Genomic DNA, 21,217 nt, shown 5'->3' with positions numbered 1-21,217 from the left:
AATAAGTCACTGCTAACATGCAGGTGCAGCAAGCAATTAAGAAGGCTAATGGTATGTTAGCCTTTATCACAAGAGGATTTGAGTACAGGAGTAGTGAAGTCTTGCTTCAATTGTATAGAACCTTGGTTAGACCGCAGCTGGAGTACTGTGTGCAGTTTTCGTCTCCTTACCTTAGGAAGGATATTATTGCCATAGAAGTGCAACGAAGGTTCACCAGACTTGTTCCCGGGATGGCAGGACTGTCCTATGAAGAGAGATTGGGGAAACTAGGCCTGTATTCTCTAGAGTTTCGAAGAACGAGAGGTGACCTCATTGAAACCTACAAAATACTTAAAGTGATAGACAGGGTAGATGCAGCTAAGATGTTTCCCCTGGTTGGGGAGTCTAGAACCAGGGGTCACAATTTCAAAATAAGGACTTAGGACAGAGATGAGGAGAAATGTCTTTACTCAGAGGGTTGTGAATCTTTGGAATTCTCTACTGCAGAGGACTGTGGAAGCTCAGTCATTGAGTATGTTTAAAGCAGAGATTGACAGATTTCTAAATACAAAAGACATAAGGGGATATGAGGATAGTGTGGGGAAAAGGCATGGAAGTGGATGATCAGCCATGATTGTATTGAATGGCGGGGCAGGCTCGATGGGCTGAATGGCCTACTGCTGCTCCTATGTTCCTATGTAAGCTTCTCTAATCTCTTATCTAATTTGCTTTACATTTGGAATTATTCTTGCACCTTCTTCAATGCATGTGCATAGTACTCACAGGTTTGACCAGTGCTTTACAAACCATTGCATAACCTTCTGAAATAAAAGCAAAAAATGCTGGAAATACTCAGCAGGTCAGGCAGCATCTTTTGAGAGAGAAACAGAATGTTTCAGGTTGGTGACTTCTTGTCAGCAGTGAAATGTTGGGGCTGGACTTTACCAGAGCTTTGGGAGGTGGGAGGCCTTGTGCAATGGAAGCAGAAGGCATCGGGAGGGGATTTCAGATTTCTCACAGCCGCAGTACATTGCTTTTGTTTCAGGCCATGATCTTCTGTTCTGCCCATTGCAATATTGGGCTGGATTTCAAAGGCTCTCTGACGCCAGGAACAGTGGCGGGGGGTGGGGCGATTGAAGATAGCAACAGAGGAGGCCCACCACCGACCCTGACGCTGGCAGGCCCCATACTGATCTCGGCGGTGGTGGCGAGGCCTTGTGGCAGCCGCCCCGCCGCTCAGCGAGGGGACCACGATTTCCATATTTATATTAATTTACCTACCTGAACTAATGAAGGTCCCGTCGCCTCCTAATTTTCAGCACTGATCTTCATACGGGCGGTCAGCAATGCTGCGCCTTCGAATCCCCGTTCGGGGAAACGGGGCATGACTCCTGTGGGGAGGGGGTGATTTTCTCTGTGGGGGAGTGGGGGAAGCATGGTTAAAACGCTTCGGATTGGTCGGGGAGGGGTGCGGGGTGGGAAGGGGTAAAGGACAAAGATCCCTAACTTTGTGGGGGGGGGATAAAGATCAATTTTTCACAGTAAGTATTCCAGGGGAAAAGGACAGGAAAGATGTGTAATGCAATTAGGGTAGTGGGAGAGGTCATGGGAAGTTTACTTTATTAATTTTTAAGAACTTAAAAGTCACTGTACCTTTAAAGTTTAAATGTTAATTGAGGGCTGTAAGCCCTTTAAAAATGGCGGCTGTGCCTGCGCATTGGCATCGGATGCCCTTGCCAGGGTTGGCTCACCCGTCCCCTCCACGTCATCAGGTGGGGAGGGGGGGGTGGATGTGGCCCCCCCAGGCATGCTAATGAGCCGCCGTGTTTGGAATCGTGGTGATTCACGACGTGGGACCCGTGCGTGCGGACCGCAAATTTTTCCACTCGCCGCCTATTTCGACAGCGGGTTTTTAAAATACAGCCCATTGTGTTTGATTTTTTAACTGTTTCTCCCCATTTTCTCAAGATTGAGTGTTGAGCTGACCATTACTGCCAGGCTACTTTATAAAGTCCCTTTGTGCTTATTTTATTTCCTCATTGTATTGTTCAATCACTCATTTTCTTCTTTCAAATATGCAATATTTTGTAGAACAAAATCTCAAAGTAGCTGAGAAAATGTTTCTACAACAGTAGATTCTGTTTTCATGTCTGATATTAAACGAATGACATGCTTTATACTCATTTTTAAAAGTAAATCAGAAATGTATTCCGTGGCTGAGACATTTGTTTTAAAATACAGTTGTTATAGCACATCTGTCAAAGTAGCTTGTCTCTCCTTCGTCCAGATCAACTGGACCTGTGATATTTACCTGTGTCCTGAGCAGCCGAGACAAGGAAATGAAACCCTGGAAGTAGATGGATGGGAATCTACAACTCTAGGTTTTTTAAGGCCACATTTTTAAAAGTGACTGGACTTTTAATGGAATGGAACAATTTGATATTTTAAAATGTAAATAGGTGGGATGGATCATTGTAACATTGTTAATAGTGGCCCCATTTCTGTCAACCAATGTATACTTAATCCATTAAGATATTCTGTGGTACTACACCTCAAGAATTAGAACTTAACAGCAAAAGAATCTGCAATAAAATTTTATGGAATTAATATATTTAATGTGTGTATTGCACTAATGCATCCACTAAAAAGCACTTCATTTTCATTATTTATTACAGCCGCTATGAATTCACAAGTAGGTTTTGGTAATTCAATACCTTGTAATGAGTGAACACTGCTTGTTTGAAGCAAGCAGACAATAGAGTCCCAATGAGCAGATGAGTTAAAGTGAAACTGGCTATGTAGATTTTATGAATGTGTGATTTATTAGCTGTTCCTTGAGTGTTTCATTCCAGATGGCTACTTGTCAGCAGAGCCCATTACAGATGGAAGGTGATTCATGCAATTTAATAAACTATAAGGAAAAAGTTGCCCATGGTACTTAATTCCTTTAGCTCTATGAACTTAAAACCAAAACCTAGTCTACCCTCTTCCAGTAAGTATGCCGTCTTTAAGTAGGTATAGAGAATAAATGCCTGCTTTAGGGGCGGCACAGTGGCGCAGTGGTTAGCACCGCAGCCTCACAGTTCCAGGGACCCGGGTTCGATTCTGGGTACTGCCTGTGTGGAGTTTGCAAGTTCTCCCTGTGTCTGCGTGGGTTTTCTCCGGGTACTCCGGTTTCCTCCCACAATCCAAAAGACTTGCAGGTTGGTAGGTAAATTGGCCATTATAAATTGTCACTAGTATAGGTAGGTGGTAGGGAAATATAGGGACAGGTGGGGATGTTTGGTAGGAATATGGGATTAGTGTCGGAATAGTAAAAAGGGGTGGTTGATGGTCGGCACAGACTCGGTGGGCCGAAGGGCCTGTTTCAGTGCTGTATCTCTAATCTAATCTAATCTTGTACATTTCAGTGGTTTTTACTAATTCTGCTACATCTCTCCCAATGATTCAGTGCGTGAATGTATCATCTGCTGTAGTACTGAGACATTAAAACTGTGAGATTTGATTCCTAGTCTGTATTGATTTATCAATCTTATCCAGGGTAGCACTAGGGATGTTGCAATTGATCACAGTAGCCCAGGCTGAGGATGTGAACAAAAGTCAGCCGTAATTTCTCATTCTGATTGATATCCAGAGCTGTTCTGGAAAGTGGATATTGTGTATACCTGGACATCAGGTGAAGCCGATATGATCACCCCTCTCCCCATTGTAAAATAGTTTATGTACACTAATTAGGTTCACAAATGAAGAAGGACCATTTGGAAGGGTTTGTTGTTGTACTAAATGGAACTACATACTAAGACAAATTATTGCTTTCAAGAGAGAACAGAAAAAAAATGTTGAGGGGATATTTTCCAAATCAGTATACTCACACAAGAATTCCTGATTCCAAGGAATTGCAAGGGAGAAAGTAAAAATGCTTGTAGCTCTATATACTGGAGCAAGTTGATAGAACTGGGTGCTTGCAGAACCAGCAGTGAGGGCAACTCCATGGTGTGATCTTTACTGACTTCTGACCAGCTTTATGCCTTCACACAGCAGACTTTATCCCAGGGAGCTTGCAGTACTAATATCTTAGGGCAGGTCCTTGCCTCTGTTAAATTGGCTGAGCTTCCACAGATCTCTCAGGTATAAATTATATTCACGCAGGCTGCTGATTTACTTGCATCCTGGGGTCAGGTGATGAATATCTCTCATTTATTTTTTGTATGACCCTGAGTTTTACAACATCTCGAACCACCTAAACAGGCAACTACTTTTTCTCAGTAGTATGCTGATTGAACTGAGAGTCTCGGCCCCATTCTGGATTTTTTAAAACTATTTCATTTGAAAAGCCTATAATTAACTTTAATATATTATCCTTGTTTCCCGCTAACTTACCCATTGATTTTAAATACATGGGTACGTGGGGGAAGTATGAGTAGATACTGATAGCCCTTGACTTTTTTCCCCCAATTTGTTTGGCCCCCTGCTTAATATATAGTTTTCTATTGGTCAGTGACATCAACAATAACACAGTCTGGGATCTGGTGATCGATTGCAATGTTTAGCTGCACATCTGACCTGTTCCTTTAAAGTCAGCCCTCAAATAATTTCTGTGGAAATCCAGACAATTCTGGCTGCTTGTAATTTGCTGAGATCAATGTAAGATTAGTAATTTGCTTGTGAAGTTTTAAGCTCCAGGTCAGATTGTCTTTTTAAAATGAAAAAGAGCCCGGGTTAAAATACCTGAATTTCTTTCTAAGTTGTTTCTACTGCCTGATTGTTCCAGATATAAAACAAAGTGTGATGCTTGCAGTGCACATGTGTGCTGTTGGATTATTTTAAAATTTATTACGAGCAGATCTCCTGTGGCATTTCTCATGATAAGTAAAAGGATGCACAGTTACATGTTGATAAGTGTGTTATGCCATTTATGCATGAAGTGTAATAGGATCATAGGAAATAGGAGAGGAGTAGGCCATTCGGCCCTTCGAGCCTGCTCCACCATTTAAACCGATCATGGCTGATCATCTACCTCTACCGCTATTTTTCCCCACGATCCCCATATTCCTTGATGTTGTTAGTATTCAGAAGTCTATCAATTTCTGTCTTGAACATGCTCAATGATTGAGCTTCCACAGCCCTCAGGTTAAGGGAATTCCAAAGATTCACCACCCTCTGAGTAAAGAAATTCCTCCTCCTCTCAGTCTTAAATGACCGGCCCCTTATTCTGAGACTGTGTCCCCTTGTTCTAGACTCACCAGCCAGAGGAAACATCCTATTCATATCTACCCTGTCACACCCTGTAGGAATTTTGTAAGTTTCAATGAGGTCACCTCTCATTCTTCGAAACTACAGAGAATACAGGCCCAGTTTCCTCAATCTCTCCTCATAAAACAATCCTGCCATCCCAGGGATTAGTCTGGTGAACCTCTGTTGCACTCCGTCTATGGCAAGTATATCCTTCCTTTGATAAGGAGACCAAAACTGTACACGATACTCCAGCTGCGATCTCACCAAGGCTTCATACAATTGAAGCAAGACATCTTTACTCCTGTACTCAAATCCCCTTGCAATGAAGGCCAACATACCATTTGCCTTCTTCATTACTTGATGCACCTGCATACTAACATTTAGTGACTTATGAACAAGGACACCCAGGTCACTTTGGACATCAACACTTCCCAACCTCTCACCATTTAATAAATACTCTGCCTTTCTGTTTTTTTCTACCAAAGTGGATCACTTCACACTTATTTACATTATATTCCATCGGCTATGCCCTTGCCTATTCACTTAGCCTGCCCAAATCCCCTTGAAGCCTCCTTGCATTCTCCTCACAACTTACATGCCCTCCTAGTTTTGTGTCATCTGCAAATTTGGAAATGTTACAATTGTTCCCCACATCCAAATCATTTATATAGATTGATCCTTGTGGTACCCCACTAGTAACAGCCTGCCATCCTGAGAATGACCCATCTATTCCGATTCTCTGCTTTCAGTCTATCAACCAATTCTCAATCCAGTGCAGTATTTTACCCCCAATCCCATGTGCTCTAATTTTGTTTACTAACTTCCTGTGTGAGACTTTATCAAAAGCCTTCTGAAAATCTGACTACACCACATCTACTGGTTCTCCTTTATCTATGCTACAAGTAACATCCTCAAAAAACTCCAACTGGTTTGTCAAACATGATTTCCCTTTCGCAAATCCATGTTGACTCTGCCCAATCATATCATTATTTTCCAAGCATCCATTTATCTCATCCTTGATAATAGATTCTAACATTTCCCCTATTACTGATGTCAAACTAACAGGTCCATAATTCTCTGTTTTCTCTTTCGCTCCCTTCTTAAATAGTGGGGTAACATTTGCCATTTTCCAGTCTGCAGGAACCCTTCCAGAATCTATAGAATTTTGAAAGATGACCACGAATGCATCCATTATTGCTATAGCCACTGTTACGACTGAGGTGGGAGGAGTGCACGGTCTTTTCTAGTTCACTTCTCCTCAGGTCACAACATCTATTTAAATGTTTACCCAGTTACCGATACAGCCAATCATATACTTTTTTTTTAATCCCAGAACAAAATACACCAACCAGGTTTCTATAATAAACAACAAAATTATCAGTTTATTATAAAACAAGACTTAACCAGTAATGAAGCAAAGCATTAACACACCAATTAAAATATGAAAGTTCCCTTTTTAAAAATTCTCCAACTACGCTCACACACACTCTGGGAAAAAATACAGAAATTCACTCTGCAGAGGTCTGTTACAAAAAAAGACAAAAAAAACCTACTTTGGCCAAATACTTGCTAATTCTTGATGAAAAAAGAAAGAAGATGTGGAAGGAAGTCAGTTGTCCCTTTTTTGGTCGGGCTTCCGGGTATACAGATGGGTCACTCGGATCGTTTCAGAAGCAGTCCGTTCTGGAGATGTCAAGAATTGTTCAAGTGGGCTTTCTAGAAGAAATGTGGCATCAAGGTTTTTCTGCCAGTGCACACTTGAATCACAGGATTTTTTTTTCAGCTCCTCAAGAGCTATACGGCACCAGGTGGCTTTCAAACAACATCTTGTCCTGTCAGTGAACTTGGTTAAAAAAACACATCCATGGAATCTTTTCAGTTTAAACACAAGTCCTCAAAAAAATAAAATGTTAAAAAATGGAAGCACTTTTGTAACACCCCCTCCTTCAATACTCTGGGAAGTAGCACATCTGGTCCAGGTGATTTATCAATTTTCAATCCCATTTATTTTTCGAGTACGACCTCTTTATTGATATTAATTACTTTCAGTTCCTCATTTTTACAAGTTCCTTGGTTCCCTAGTATTTCCGGGAGATTTTCTCCGTGAAGATAGAGACAAAGTAATTGTTTAGTCTCTCTGCCATTTCCTTATTCTCCACCACAAACTCTCCTGTCTCCGCCTGCAATGGACCCACGTTCGTCCTTGCTAATCGTTTCCTTTACATACCTAAAGAAGCTTTTACAGTCAGCCTTTATATTTCTAGCTACCTTACATTCACAATCTCTTTTCCCTTTCTTTATCAGTTCCTTGTTCCTCCTTTGTTGGATTCTAAATTGTTCCCAATCCTCGGGCTTACCACTTTTTCTGGCAACCTTATAAGCCACTTCCTTTGACCTAATGCAATTCTTCACTTCTTTTATCCACAGTTGATTCACCTTTCCTGTTGGATTTTTATGTCTTAGAGGAATGTATATTTGTTGTAAACCGTGGAATACTTCTTTAAATACTAGCCATTACCTGTCTACCATCAAATCTTTTAATGTATTTTCCCAATCCATCAAAGCCAATTTGCCCCTCATGCCTTCGTAGTTACCTTTGTTCAGATTTAAGACCCTCGTTTCAGAATGAACTATATCTCCTTCAAACTTAACGTAGAATTCTATCATATTGTGGTCACTATTTCCTAATGGCTCCTTTACAGCAAGATTATCAATTAGCCCTTTCTCATTGCATAATACTAAATCCAAAATAGCCCAATCCTTAGTTGGTTCTTCAACATACTTCTCCAGAAACCCATGTCGTACACACTCCAGGAATTCATCCTCTACAGCATTGGTGCTAATTAGATTTACCCAATCTATATGTAAATTGAAGTCGCCCATTATTACTGTATTGCCCATGCTACATGCAGCTTTAATTTCCTGCTTTATACCATGGCCAACATTACCACTACAGTTTGGTGGCCTATAAACAACTCCCACCCAATGTTTGCTGCCCCTTGCTGTTTCTTAGCTCCACCTAAACTGATTCTACATCTTGCTCCTTTGATCTAAGATCCCCTGTCACTAATGTACTGATCTCGTCCCTTATTAACAGCACTACCCCACCTCCTTTTCCCTTCCGCCTGTCCCTCCTAAATGATGAATACCCCTGAATATTCAATTCTCAGTGCCGGTACCCCTGTAACCATGTCTTAGTAATGGCAATTAAATCATACCCATTTACCTCTATTTGTGCCTTTAAATCATCTACCTTGTTGTGAATGCTGCGTGTATTCAGATAGAGTGACATTAACTTTGTCTTAACATTATTCCTCATTCCGATCCTATTTGATGTTTGCCTTCGTCGCATCTGCTTCCAATTTCGCTTACTACTTCTCTACTTCCTGTTACCAGTTTTGCTTCCCTTCAATCTGAGCTCCCTCTTAGGTTCCCAACCCCCTGACAATTTACTTTAAACCCTCCCCAGCAGCTCTAGCAAATCTCCCTGCGTGGATATTAGTTTCAGTCCTGTTAATGTGTAGCCCATCCATCTTGTACAGGTCCCACTTGTCCCAGAACAGATCTTAATGCCTCAGAAATCTGATTTCCTCCTTCCTGCACCAATTCTCCAGCCACGTGTTAATTCACTTAATGCTCCTATTCCTATGCTCACTAGCACGTGGCACTGGGAGTAATCCTGAGATTACTGCTTTTGAGGTCCTTCTTTTTAATTTATTTCTGAACTCCTTAAACTTTGCTTTCAGGACCTCATTCCTCTTCTAACCTATGTCGTTGGCACCAATGTGGACCATGACCTCTGGTTGTGCACCCTCCCCGAGAAGAATGTCCTGCAGCCAGGGAGGTGGTGGCATAGTGGTAATGTCACCAGACTAGTAATCCAGAGCCTAGGCTAATGCTTTGGGGGAACATGGGTTTGAATCCCACCATGCCAGACGGTGAAATTTGAATTCAATGCAAGCTAGTCTAATGATGACCATGAAACCAATGTCAATTGTTGTAAAACCCATCTGGTTCACTAATGTCCTTTAGGGATGGAAATCTGCCGTCCTTACCTGGTCTGGCCTACATATGACACCAGACCCACAGCAATGTGGTTGACTCTTAAAATGCTCTCTGAAATTACCTAGTCAGCCACTCAGTTCAAGAGCAATTAGGGATGGGCAATAAATGCTGACCTCTCAAAAAACACATTTTTAAAAAAAGCTGCTCTGTGACATCCTTGACCCTGCCACCAGGGAGGGAACATACCATCTTGGTGTCACGTCTGCTGTCTGTTCCTCTAACTAACAAATCCCCCATCACTATTTGCCCTTCCACTCTTCTTCCTCCCCTCCTGTGCAGCTGAGCCACCCGTGGTGCCACGGACTTGGCTCTTGCTGCAGTCCTCTGAAGAACCATTGCCCTCAGCAGTATCCAAAATGGAAAACTGGTTAGCAAGCAAGAGCGACTCAGGGGACTCCTGCACTACCTGCTTTGTTCTCTTAGACTGCCTGGTGGTCACCCATTCCCTCTCTGCCTGCACATTCTTAACCTGTGGTGTGACCACCCCCCTAAATGTGCCATCCACATAGTTCTCTGCCTCGCAGATGCACCACAGTGACTCCAGCTGCCGCTCAAGTTCCGAAACCCGGAGCTCAAATAATGGTTGGAAAGAAAGCACAGCATAAGACTGCTCAGAGTTTAGTTGCTTGCAGGTTGTAGTGTTTTTGTCTGTTTCAGGCTGCAACCCAAAAGAAAACTTTAAGATCGTTTTGCATTTGTAACAAAGTGTCATGTTTGTACACTCACAGGCACTGTTAAATATCTGTGTGTGTGTGTGTGTGTATTTATACTAGTGAAGTGCCTGTAATCAGCTTATAATGGAGAAAATTACCTGTGAAGAGAAAAATAGCAGCAGAGTGGTGAGGAGGAGTTTTAGAACACAAGAATACAAGAAATAGGAGCAGCAGTAGACCATATGTCCCATCGAGCCTGCTCCACCATTCAAAACAATCATGGCTGATCTTAGGATTCAACTCCACTTTCCCGCCCGCTTGCCATATTCCCTTGATTCCCTGAAAGACCAAAAATCTGTCTAACTCAGCCTTAAATGTATTCAACTATGGAGCATCCACAACCCTCTGGGGTAGAGAATTCCAAACATTCACAAATCTTTGAATGAAGTAATTTCTCCTCATCTCAGTCCTAAATGACTGGCCCCTTATCCTGAGACTGTGCCCGCATGTTTCAGAGTCCCTGACCAGCGTAAATAGTCTACACTATCCAGCCCCTTTAGTATCTTATATGTTTCATTGAGATCACCTCTCATTCTTCGAAACTCCAGAGGATACAGACCCATTTTATTTAGCCTCTTATCATAGGACAACCCCTCATCCCAGGGAACAATCTAGTGAACCTTTGCTGCACTGCCTCCAGTGCAAGAATATCCTTTCTAAAATGTGGAGACCAAAACTGAACACAGTACTCCAGATGTGGTCTCACCAAAACCCTGTACAACTGTAGCAATACTTCCTTATTCCTGTACTCCAATCCCCTTGTAATATAGGCCAACATGCCATTTGCCTTCCTAATTGCTTGTTGTACTTTCTGCATTCCTTCTACAAATACATCCAAATCTCTTCGAACATCGACACTTACAAAGTTCACACCTTTTAAAAATTATTCTGCTTTTCTATTCTTACGGCCAAAGTGCATAACTTCACACTTCCCTGCATTATACTCCATCTGTCATCTTGTTGCCCACTCACTTAACCTGTCCATAACTCTTTGCAGCCTCTCTGTGTTCTCCCCACAGCTTACCTTTCCACCTATCTTTGTATCATCAGCAAACTTAGATACATTACTCTCTGTCTCCTTATTTAAATCATTAATATAGATTGTAAATAGCTGAGGCCCCAGCACTGATCCTTGCGGCACTCCACTATTTACTGCCTGCCAACTTGAAAATGTGTCGTTTATGCCCTCTCGTTACTTCTTGTCTCTTAACCAATCATCTATCCATGCTCATATATTACCCTCTGTTCCATGAGCCCTCATCTTGCCAATTAACCTTTTGTGTGGCACCTTATCGAATGCCTTTTAGAAATCCAGGTATACTACATCTACTGGTCCCCCTTTATCTACCCTACTACATCCTCAAAAAACTCTAATAAATTTGTCAAACAGGATTTCCCCTTAGTAAAACCATGTTGACTTGTTCCAAACATACTGTGCTTTTCCAAGTGCATTGTTAAGACTGTTTTCTCTCTCCTTTCTTGAAAAGTGGTGTAACATTTGCCAACTTCCAATCTGATGGGACTGTTCCCAAATCCAAGGAATTTTGGAAAATCATAGCTAGCCCATCCACTGTATCTGCAGCTAACTCTTTTAGAGCCCGAAGACGTAGGCCATCAGGTCCTGGAGATTTGTCAGATTTTAGCCCCTCAAGTTTCTTCAATACTTTTCCTTGGCTGATATGAATTTCTTTAATTTCCTCACTTTTTTTATCCTTAGGTTACAATCTGTTTCTGGTATTGAACTTGTGTCTTCTACTGTGAAGACAGACACAATATATTTGTTCAATGCCTCTGCCATTTCCCCATTCCCCATTTAGAAATTTAGAAACTTGATCCAAAGAGCTACCTGGTGGCCAGAGACGCTAATTACATCATGACATTAACGTGGGAAAATTGAATGGGAAATGTGGATGTACAAATTTGTATTGGGAAAAGCTGATTCATAAATGTGACCAAAAAGTGCAACACCAGGAAGTTATTAGATAAGACATGTATATAGTTTAGATTCCTTGTGATATTGTTTATGGTGAATTAGTGGATACACAGTTTTGTATCAATAGGTGTACTGGAAGTAATTGCAACAATTGCAGGAACAGGAAATGCATGCTATATATTCGCTGGACTTTATAAGCTGCAGTGAGCGTTTAAAATGGTGGCCGGCCTGCACGCATCGCACACCAAAGAGCTGCCGCGATCTCAAGCGCAGCAGCTCATTTAAATAGCTGGGGTGGGCAGCCCCCCCCCCCCACCCACGATCACGTGGAAGGGGCGGGCTGTCCGTCCCCGGCAATGGTGTCAGCTGCCTGTGCGCAGGAGCTGACACCATTTTTAAAAGGTATATTCAAGAAATATTCAATAAAATTGCATAAATACTTTTCTTTTGCGCCTCTACCAACCCAATAATAATTAAAATAATTATTTGCCCCTCCCCCCGAAAATAACACTTACCTTTACCATCTGACCTTCCCGCCACCCCCTTCCCCCCCCCCACTCATAAACTGGACAAAGATTAAACTACAATCCTTCCCACCATCCACTACGCCCATTATGTTAATTTGACCCTGATTCCCCCCCGCACTGATAAACGTATCTCCTCTCCCCTCTCCACCAGTGTTGGGCCTCATTTCCCTGACGGGGATCTGAAGGCACAGGAGTGCTGGCTGCTGTTCTGGAGATCGTAGTGGGCCCATAAAATCCCAGGTAATTTCATGTTAATTTATTCATTTTATTCATTTGCATATGTTAATTCAGGTCCCATCACCAAGCGGCGGGGAGGCCAGCACGGTGCCTTGCTGCCACAGGGAGGATCGGCCCATGTCCTGCCGGCATCGAGGTCCGTGGAGGGCCTCATCCAGGGCCATCTTCAGGAACCCCCCCCGCACCCCCACCACCACAAATCCCAACGTCAAGAGCTCCTTAAAATCCAACCCACTATGTGTTGGCCATATAGCCCAGGGATCTAGTGTATCTTGCTTTTCTAAAATGCCTTTATAAGTGTGACAATATAAATATATATCTCCAATATTTGCAAGCTTTGGTGTGTATTTAATCTGGTAAATCCAAGTAAGAACCGCAAATATTTAAGTTTTTGCTTCATTTTGTTTTTGCTGTAGGTTTCCATGCCTGATCAAAAAACATTGGAACAGATGATCTGAATGCTGGTTTACGTTTGGTAAGTTAAGTCAAATCAAAAATTGCATTAAAATTATTTTGTGCATTCAGAATAATGAGCAAAGTAGTTTTTTTTTGTCCCAAAGAACTACTGGAATCAATCTGTGCCTTCAGCACATTTGCTAATTCAACTAGATTGCTTACGGTTACTCAGACTCAGCCATTTATCATTGTCAAATGAACATGAGCATTCTGTAAGGTTATACAAGTCTACATTTTTATGAGCCAGCTGTGAAGGTGACTGCATGCTTTCAGCCGAAGGCTAGATAGATTTTCTGCTGGTACAGTATGAAAGGAGGCATCCAGTCTGTCAAGCATATCATCAAAAGTATTGAAATATTTTGTGTCGTATTCTGGGACAGAGAAAAGAAAAGCAGCAAATGTTTCTAAATTGCCTTGAACAGATAATTGAACACCATTGCTTAGGATGGCACCCAACATGTTGATGAAAACACCAAATCGGAGGAGTGACGATGGGCATCCCTGTGATATCCTATTCAAGAAATTTGGATTCATTGGGTCATTTTGTCTTTGGATGATCATGTAATATCAGCTTGGCTGCCTGCTAAATACCCTCTCACTACTTGACTTCAACAGAGACAAAGATCAGGAGAAGTGTTTAGTGGATGGCCAATTTACACATATTTTACACTATTGACTAAAGTCAAAAAATTGTCCCCATTGAGCCTCCCTACACTGTTATACAGATCTTGGAGCTGGTGCTAGTCATGTACTTGGTAGCTTCCATCTTCATGAGGGTTGAATGATGCAACCAGTTAAGGTCTTAGAAAATTGGCAAAAGCAAAGTAAGTGGTTTTTCCTGAGCCTTACGATCTCCTGCATTCGTATATAAACCCATAACCCGTTCCATGCATTCCTCATGAGAGCACATTACACATGCAAAACACAACCAGAACAATTTCAAGAGCCACTGATGACATTCTTTTGAATGAATTTTGGCACTTCTTTTTGTGGACATTTTATGCTCAGTTTTCCTGGTTATTTTATTCTGCTCCGTCTCAAACAATAAGCTAACCAATGGGATATGGTAATGACGGCCCATTGATGCTGTGTGAGATTGCCTCTCTCTACAGGGTGTTTAAATCATATGGCCGTTTAACCAGGAACCCTCCTTCTCTGTAACAATTTTCCATTTTTGCTACAAATCCACCGGACAGTTTGGTCAGAGATCTCACATAGAAAGCTGAAGAAGCTTATTGCAAGTGGCCTTTTGCACAGGTGCTTTCATTGTGCTGAAGGCAGATCTCCATCAAAGAAAGGAATTTGAAGTTATTGACCAGAAGATACAATAGTGCCCATCCCAATTATTGATTCATATTGACACCAAGGATTCTGGTCGATGCTTGCTACAGATTGGACACATTTCTTTGGGACTCCACGGAGCAGGGATAAAGGCTGCTGTAATCTTTCTCCTCTCTCCTCAAATATGACGAAGTTATAATATGGGTTAAACTTATGACATTTAAAGTATTCACCCAATAAGTTTTTGTTATAGTTCAGACCTCCCAGGTATATGTCCTCAGAGATCCGCAGCCAAGTTGTGGGAGAATGGTTAAAGAAAAGCACGGCTCCAGGCTATATGGACATATTGCTGAGCACCCTGTGAAGACACTCAGCCTAACAGCGAGCATCATTCTTTGTTATAATCCCTTACATAAGGATCTCAATAAAGCATGGCTGATGTAGAAGGCTGGCACATAACATTGGATTCAGACATCTACAACAGCAAGTGAGCTTGTATGTTGCAAGCTATGTTGAAGGCTGATGTTAATTACTACTTATCTGCTGAGGAAACTCAGAGGCTTGGGATGCTGGAATTCTTTGCTTAAAGTCTAGGGTGTGTGGATATAAACTCATATATCCATGGTTTACTGCTTACCTTGTTTAGGTTGCTGTTTAAACCAATACTTGATGCAACATAATAATAAAAGCAGAATACTGTGGATGCTGGAAATCAGAAATAAAAACAGAAAGTGCTGGAAATACTAAGCAGGTCTGGCAGCAATGTGGAGCGAGAAACAGCTAATGGGCTGGATTCTATAAGCCCGCTGCCGATGATTCCAAGTGTGGCAGCTCATTTAAATAGCCAGGGCGGGCTAGAGGCCTGCTACCCGACCCGAACCCAATGGGACCCGACGACGTGTGTCGGGCTCGGGTCGGGTTGGGCCGAGTCCAGATCGAGTTGGGTCGGGTCGGGTCGGACACACACGGTATGTGCTGTGTTGGTAAGTATTAAAAATAAAAAAAACTTACCTGAGCTGGAAGTCCGGGATGAAACTGAGTCTGCGCAGTGAGTGAGTGACGTCACTGTGACGTCTCGCGCATGCTCTGCAGCTTCTTGCAGGTTTGATGTCTTGAACGTAAGTAAAGGGATGACCGGGTTGGGTTCGGGTCGGGCCGACTAGTGGCGGGCTCGGGGCAAAATCGGAGGGTCACGGGCTGGGTCGGGCTCGCGCCCGCTGTGGTTCGGTCGGATTTGGGTCGGGTTCTTTTTCCCAACCTAAAGCAGGCCTCTAGGGCGGGCCACCCCCACCCCCACCCCCACCCCCACCCCCACCCCCACCTCCACCTCCCACCCCTCACCCTGATCACGTGGAGGGGACGGGCTGTCCATCCGCAGCAATGGCATTAGTTGCCTGTGTGCAGGTACTGACACCATTGTTAAAGGGCTGTCAGCTGTACTGGTAAATTTAAATATTTAAAGTTAGGTTAAATGAAATAAAATAAATACATCTCTTTTGCCCCTCTCCCACCACCCCCCCACTCCCCACAACAATTAAATTAATTATTTGCCCTTCCCCCCCCACCAGAACACTTATCTTTACCATCTGACCTTCCCCCCCCCCACAACTGCACAAACGTTAAACAATAACCCTTCCCACCATTCCCTACACCCATGATGTTAATTTGACCCCATTTCCCCCTTTCCCCCCCACCCCCACACTGAGAAACCTACCTCCTGCCCCCTTCCCACCAGTGTTGCGCCTCGTTTCCCAGACAGGGATCCAAAGGTGCGGCAGTGCTGGCCGCCAGGGTGAAGATTACAGCGGCACTTCAGGAGGCGAAGGGAGACTCATTTATTCAAGTGAGTTAATTTATTTAAATATTTAGATGGCGGTCCTGTCGCTGCGCGGCGTGGGGGGCCGTCACGAGGCCTCGCCGCCGCCAGCAATATCGGGCCGGGTCCTGCCGGTGTCGAGATCCATGGCAGGGGGGGGGGGTGGGGCAGCATGAAGATTACCCCTGATGAGGCTCGCCACGGATCCCAACATCAAGGGCTCTACAAAATCCAGCCCATTGTTTCAGGTCTGTGACCTTTCATTGATGGTGCATGTTGTGTTTTCATTTGTGAGCAACAGGATGGGGCAATGGATTACTCCACATTACAGTAAGTTTTATTGCTTACCAAGTCGCTTAGAAGGAGTTCTGGTGTTGACTGTTCACTCAGCAAAGACTCAAGCCCATACTTGTATGTTGTCTCATAGTCAACTACTGTCCTTCATGCAGTGTCTTTTGAGGATCTCCATTTTCATGGCTGTGATGGCAAACTGGATTGAATTCGACTTCTAAATGAACTGATCTGTAGATCTGATGCTAGACTTTAACTTCAAGTTTGCCCACATGCAGGAACTGTCCAGGCTTAAAATATTTTGGATTCTTGCTGGGGGGGTGGGGAAGGGTGAGGTAGGTGGGGAGGGTGTAAATTTAACTATGGACAATAGTGTAAAATGGGCAACATTGAATGAATCAATCATTATGCATCTCTCCCGATTTACCTTTTCATGGAGTATATTACGAAGAGTTCGAGTTGGGACCCTGCATCCTAATAAAAGGGTCTGGTAACTGCTTGCCCGGCAGTTGGGGTTGCTCTCTCCAGTCTTGGACTAGAGATGGCTGAGGAGGTCCCACTCTTAATTCCAATGATAGCTGTTGATTAGTGTTTCTGCACGGATGTTGGGTTGAGAAAGCATTGGATGTGCTGTTCCAAATGCTCCTCGTGGCAAATAGTCTGTCAGCACTCACTGTCTACACTCAAAAATTAAAATTGGAAAATTTGGTGAGTTACTGGAAGCTGCCATCATGGAATTAAAAATTAACATGAATGAATATCTTCATAAGAGGTGTGGAAAAAATATTTTGGAATTTGATGCTTTGTGTTACCTTAGTGTGGTGTACTAATCCACTATTTGATGCCTCTTTGAAGGTTACCCATTACTTCATCAGAGGTTAACAGGACAATTAGTAAGGCTATTGACCAGGATTAAATGACTTTGAAATGACAGTATTGCTTTAAATTAGATTTTGAAAATGGCAGTGAAGTACTTGAGGCGAGATGATGTGGAATAGGATTGAAATCATTAAAATCCATTAATGGACTGTTATCTTAAAAATGCTAGAAAGTCAATTGACAGTCTTCTTTAGGGCCACAGTGGATTTGAAATGTAGGACAACTATTACAGTTTCCAAAAGTATTTTTTTTTGTAATTTGGGATCAGCACAGGAATCATTTCAGTCAAAATCAGGACATAGCACTTATAATGCAAATCATTTTAAAATTGATGAATTTTATTAGATCACTCGATACTGGAGATATGGTTTTCACTGCTCAGTGACAGGTGCTAACATAATTACCCATATGGACTGTGTAAGCATTCATGCCATTCAAACTCAGTGTAGATTCAAGCTTTCATTGGGCTGAATTTTATTCTCCCAATGCCAGGATCGTCAGCAGGTGAAAAAATGGCAGCCCGCACATGCGGGCCGTGTGCCTCCAGGCCACCACAATCTACCACGCAGCGGCTCAAGATAATACGCCAGTTGGGTTCCCCCCAACCCCCAATCACGTTGTGGGCGCGGACTCTGCAGCACCAGCAACGGCGCCAGTTGCCTGTGCACAGGCGCTGGTGCCATTTTTAAAGGGCAGCCAGACCTGCCACTGAATTTAAATATTTAAAATCGTACCCCCCCCAGTACATCGCAATAAAAAGTATGGCCCCATCCCCCCCTCCCCCCAATAATACTTACATATAATAGTTGCCCTCTTACTCCCCACAAAAGACTTACAGGCAAGACTAACCTTTCCCCCGCACACTGTTCAAAGTGTGGAAAATACCCCTTTGCCACCTCCCCAACACTATTAATGCACATTTGACTCTGTAACCACGACCCCCCCCACCCCCCCACACACTGAAAATCCTGAGTACACCCCTTCCCCACTTTGGTGGGGCCAGCTTTCCCTGGACGGGAAAGTGAAGGCACGTGAGTGCCGCCCGCCACTCGGAAGATCGCGGGCAGCAGGTAAGATCGTTGACAATTTTATTTAAAAGTATTCATTTTCTTAATTTATATATTCAAAGTTGGGTCCTGTCGCCTAGCGGCGGTGGGGAAGGCTGTCACGGAACCTTGCCACCGTTGGGAAGATCAGGCCTGGCACTCCCAGTGTCGGGCCGCTGCCAGTAGAGTTAGAGAGTGATATAGCACAGAAACAGGCCCTTTGGCCCATCGTGTCGTACAATCTTCTGGCCCCCGCCCACCTCCCCACCACGGATCCCACGTCGGGACATCAACAAAATCGAGCCCATTGGCTTTCAGATTCACAGGGAATGGCTTTCGGTAGGATTAGGAAACCTGGATTCAGAGGAATGATAGTCTTATTCAATTAGTAAGATGTCTGCATGTAAAGATACACCATGATGACCTGCAATACCTGTTTGCTGCAGTTATGAAGCCAGTTTCAAAGTGAAATAAGATGAAAGCTGTAATATAAATAGAAGAGGATTATGTGGATAGTTTAGGAAGTTAACAGTGAAAAGGGGTAGTGGAGTAATACTTCGGATTCCTGCTCCTCTGAGGTAATATTTTATTATCTCCAAGAGACATGCATTTACACCTAGAAACTCTTCAGGAAGGTTATTCTGCAATTGTATCCAAAGACCCGGGGAAATGACCCCCTTTATAATGTGGGTGCATTTACTACATTTGAAAGATTTGCATATTTGCAATTGTGCTAATGTTGCAATTTGTGACTGTTTCTGGCCCCCACATTTTGGCAAATGACTGGGGAGCACATGCACAGCACAGTGAACCCACCAGTAACCAAACCATACAGCTGCTTCTATCATGAATCCCTTTGCTATTAACGTAGCAGAGCTCCCTCCTGAGGGGGCCAGTGGATACCACTTCTTTTGGTTTACTTCAGAGGTAGCACCTAGTTTGTTTTACAGCATTGCCACTGAACCCAAGCTATCATGGGCAGGAATGTGGTGAAGTCAGTATGCTATCGGAATGCCAAATCTGGCAATTCTCAGAAGCACGAGTTGTGAAACCTCCTTGCAGCTTTGCAGCTGAGATGTGTACTCCACAGTACCACAGTACTGGCCACAGTAAATTATCATTTCTGCCAAGCACATTTTAGCCCACCCCACACAAAATTAAATACCTTGATTTCTTTGCTGACTGGATATTATTTTAGATGTGATTTATTTGCTTTATTTACTCTCAGCCATTGCAGCATTTGTGGAACTTGCATCAAAGCCCCTGAGTTAAGTTTCCTGATTCTGATCACTGGCCAGAGACTTCTCCTGGAAAATGCATGTGTGAACATGGTGTAACAACAGTCCTGAACTTGTTTGCCCTACCCTCCATGATTCAGTAAGCTGCTGTTGCACATATATTGGGCCATATACAAAGAATGAGCAAGCTGTCAGAGGCCCAATAGCAGTTGTGGAAATGCACCCCAGCAAGAATTAGCATCGTAGGTCAGGAGTAAAGAAAGTTGGGAAAAGGTCTAAACTTAAAAATCTTCAAATATTACCTCGTTGAGAAATTTCCTGATGCAAATCAGAAAATCCCACCATTTGTGAAATGCCTCTGATACAATTTGTGCATTCATTTAACAGTTCATTTCTAGAATCTGTCACCAATTTTAAAACCCATCCAGAAAATTTTTGTTCACTACATTTTAAACTATTTTTATACGCGTTTGTCAAATTCTCCTAAATCTTACCATGTAGCAGTTGAGCCTCTTTGTGATTGAACAGGCTTGTCAAAAGTATCAATCATTAAAATAAGAAAATTAGTCACTCCACAATGTTATTATAATAGGGTCACTGTGAGGTTTCTTTCAGTTCCCAAAAGTCGGGTGTCACAATGCAAAAGGCTGGGGCTCTTCACTTTCTGGCCGGAAGAACTGACTGCAGCGTCTTTCATTTACCACAGAGAACACACGTCCCATTGTGTGAATGTAGGTTGATAACAATGCTATAAATGCATATGCTTTAAGTTCTCTCTTTCATGGTTACTGGAAATATTACACACCATCTGCTGATTAGTGTCGACAGTAAAGAACAAGTTATTCTGTTATTGGAAGGACTATTGTAGTAATGGATTGAGATTCACAGGCTGATTGTACTGGATCCATACTGCCAGAGTGCTAAACAGGAGCACTGCACCCAAACTGGGAGCAACTGGATTTCCTGTCAATGGCTCAGGATAAGCCTGTCCAGGTCCAGTCCCTACCATTGGTCGTAAGATCAGGAGGCCTTTTTGGTCTTGGTGATTGGGACTAGTTGGCTGCTGCTGGAGAGGAATGGGCAAAAGGAAATTCAATTGCCGCCTGCCCAAAAATCTTCAGCCTGTCCCTTGGACCCGTGATAATGTTTTGGTCAGTGTGGTCTTGGAGGACAGGCCACAATGTTGCTGATTCTGGGTGCCACAGCATTTCGGAACCCTGCAAGTTCAGATTCTGGTAAAAATAGGCAGGAGGTTGAGATACCAACTTCAGCATCATTAGAATGGTGCAGACATACCTGAGCTTTTTGCAGAGACAAGCAAGGTTCCATCCACTCCTCTACCCCAGTTCCTGGGCACAAGGAATACCAGTCCTTCAAATTCTTTCAACATTCAGCTTGCATCTTGCAATGACAGGATTACTGCTGTAGTTTTTATATATTTTCCCCATTACAATTCAATATTGATGTTCCATCATTTCACACAGTATCTGAATGTCTGTGTATGTGTAGCATTGTATACAT

The 21,217-nt window shown here is 43.0% G+C and overlaps 1 protein-coding gene across 5 annotated transcripts in view; it reads left to right on the top strand.

Moving 5' to 3' along the window:
* The window catches only part of yrk (Yes-related kinase), a 334,423-nt gene that overhangs the window by 150,087 nt on the left and 163,119 nt on the right, over positions 1–21,217 (top strand). For all 5 annotated transcript variants that reach the window (XM_068011741.1, XM_068011737.1, XM_068011738.1 and 2 more), the window contains one exon: positions 13,106–13,164. The gene's annotated coding sequence lies outside the window, so the exon portion shown is untranslated. The remainder of the gene's footprint in view (positions 1–13,105; positions 13,165–21,217) is intronic.

Source organism: Heterodontus francisci, chromosome 31, assembly GCF_036365525.1.
Source record: "Heterodontus francisci isolate sHetFra1 chromosome 31, sHetFra1.hap1, whole genome shotgun sequence".
Taxonomy (NCBI): domain Eukaryota; kingdom Metazoa; phylum Chordata; class Chondrichthyes; order Heterodontiformes; family Heterodontidae; genus Heterodontus; species Heterodontus francisci.
Note: the sequence above shows the minus strand (reverse complement) of the source record. Positions and strands in the feature narration are given on the sequence as shown.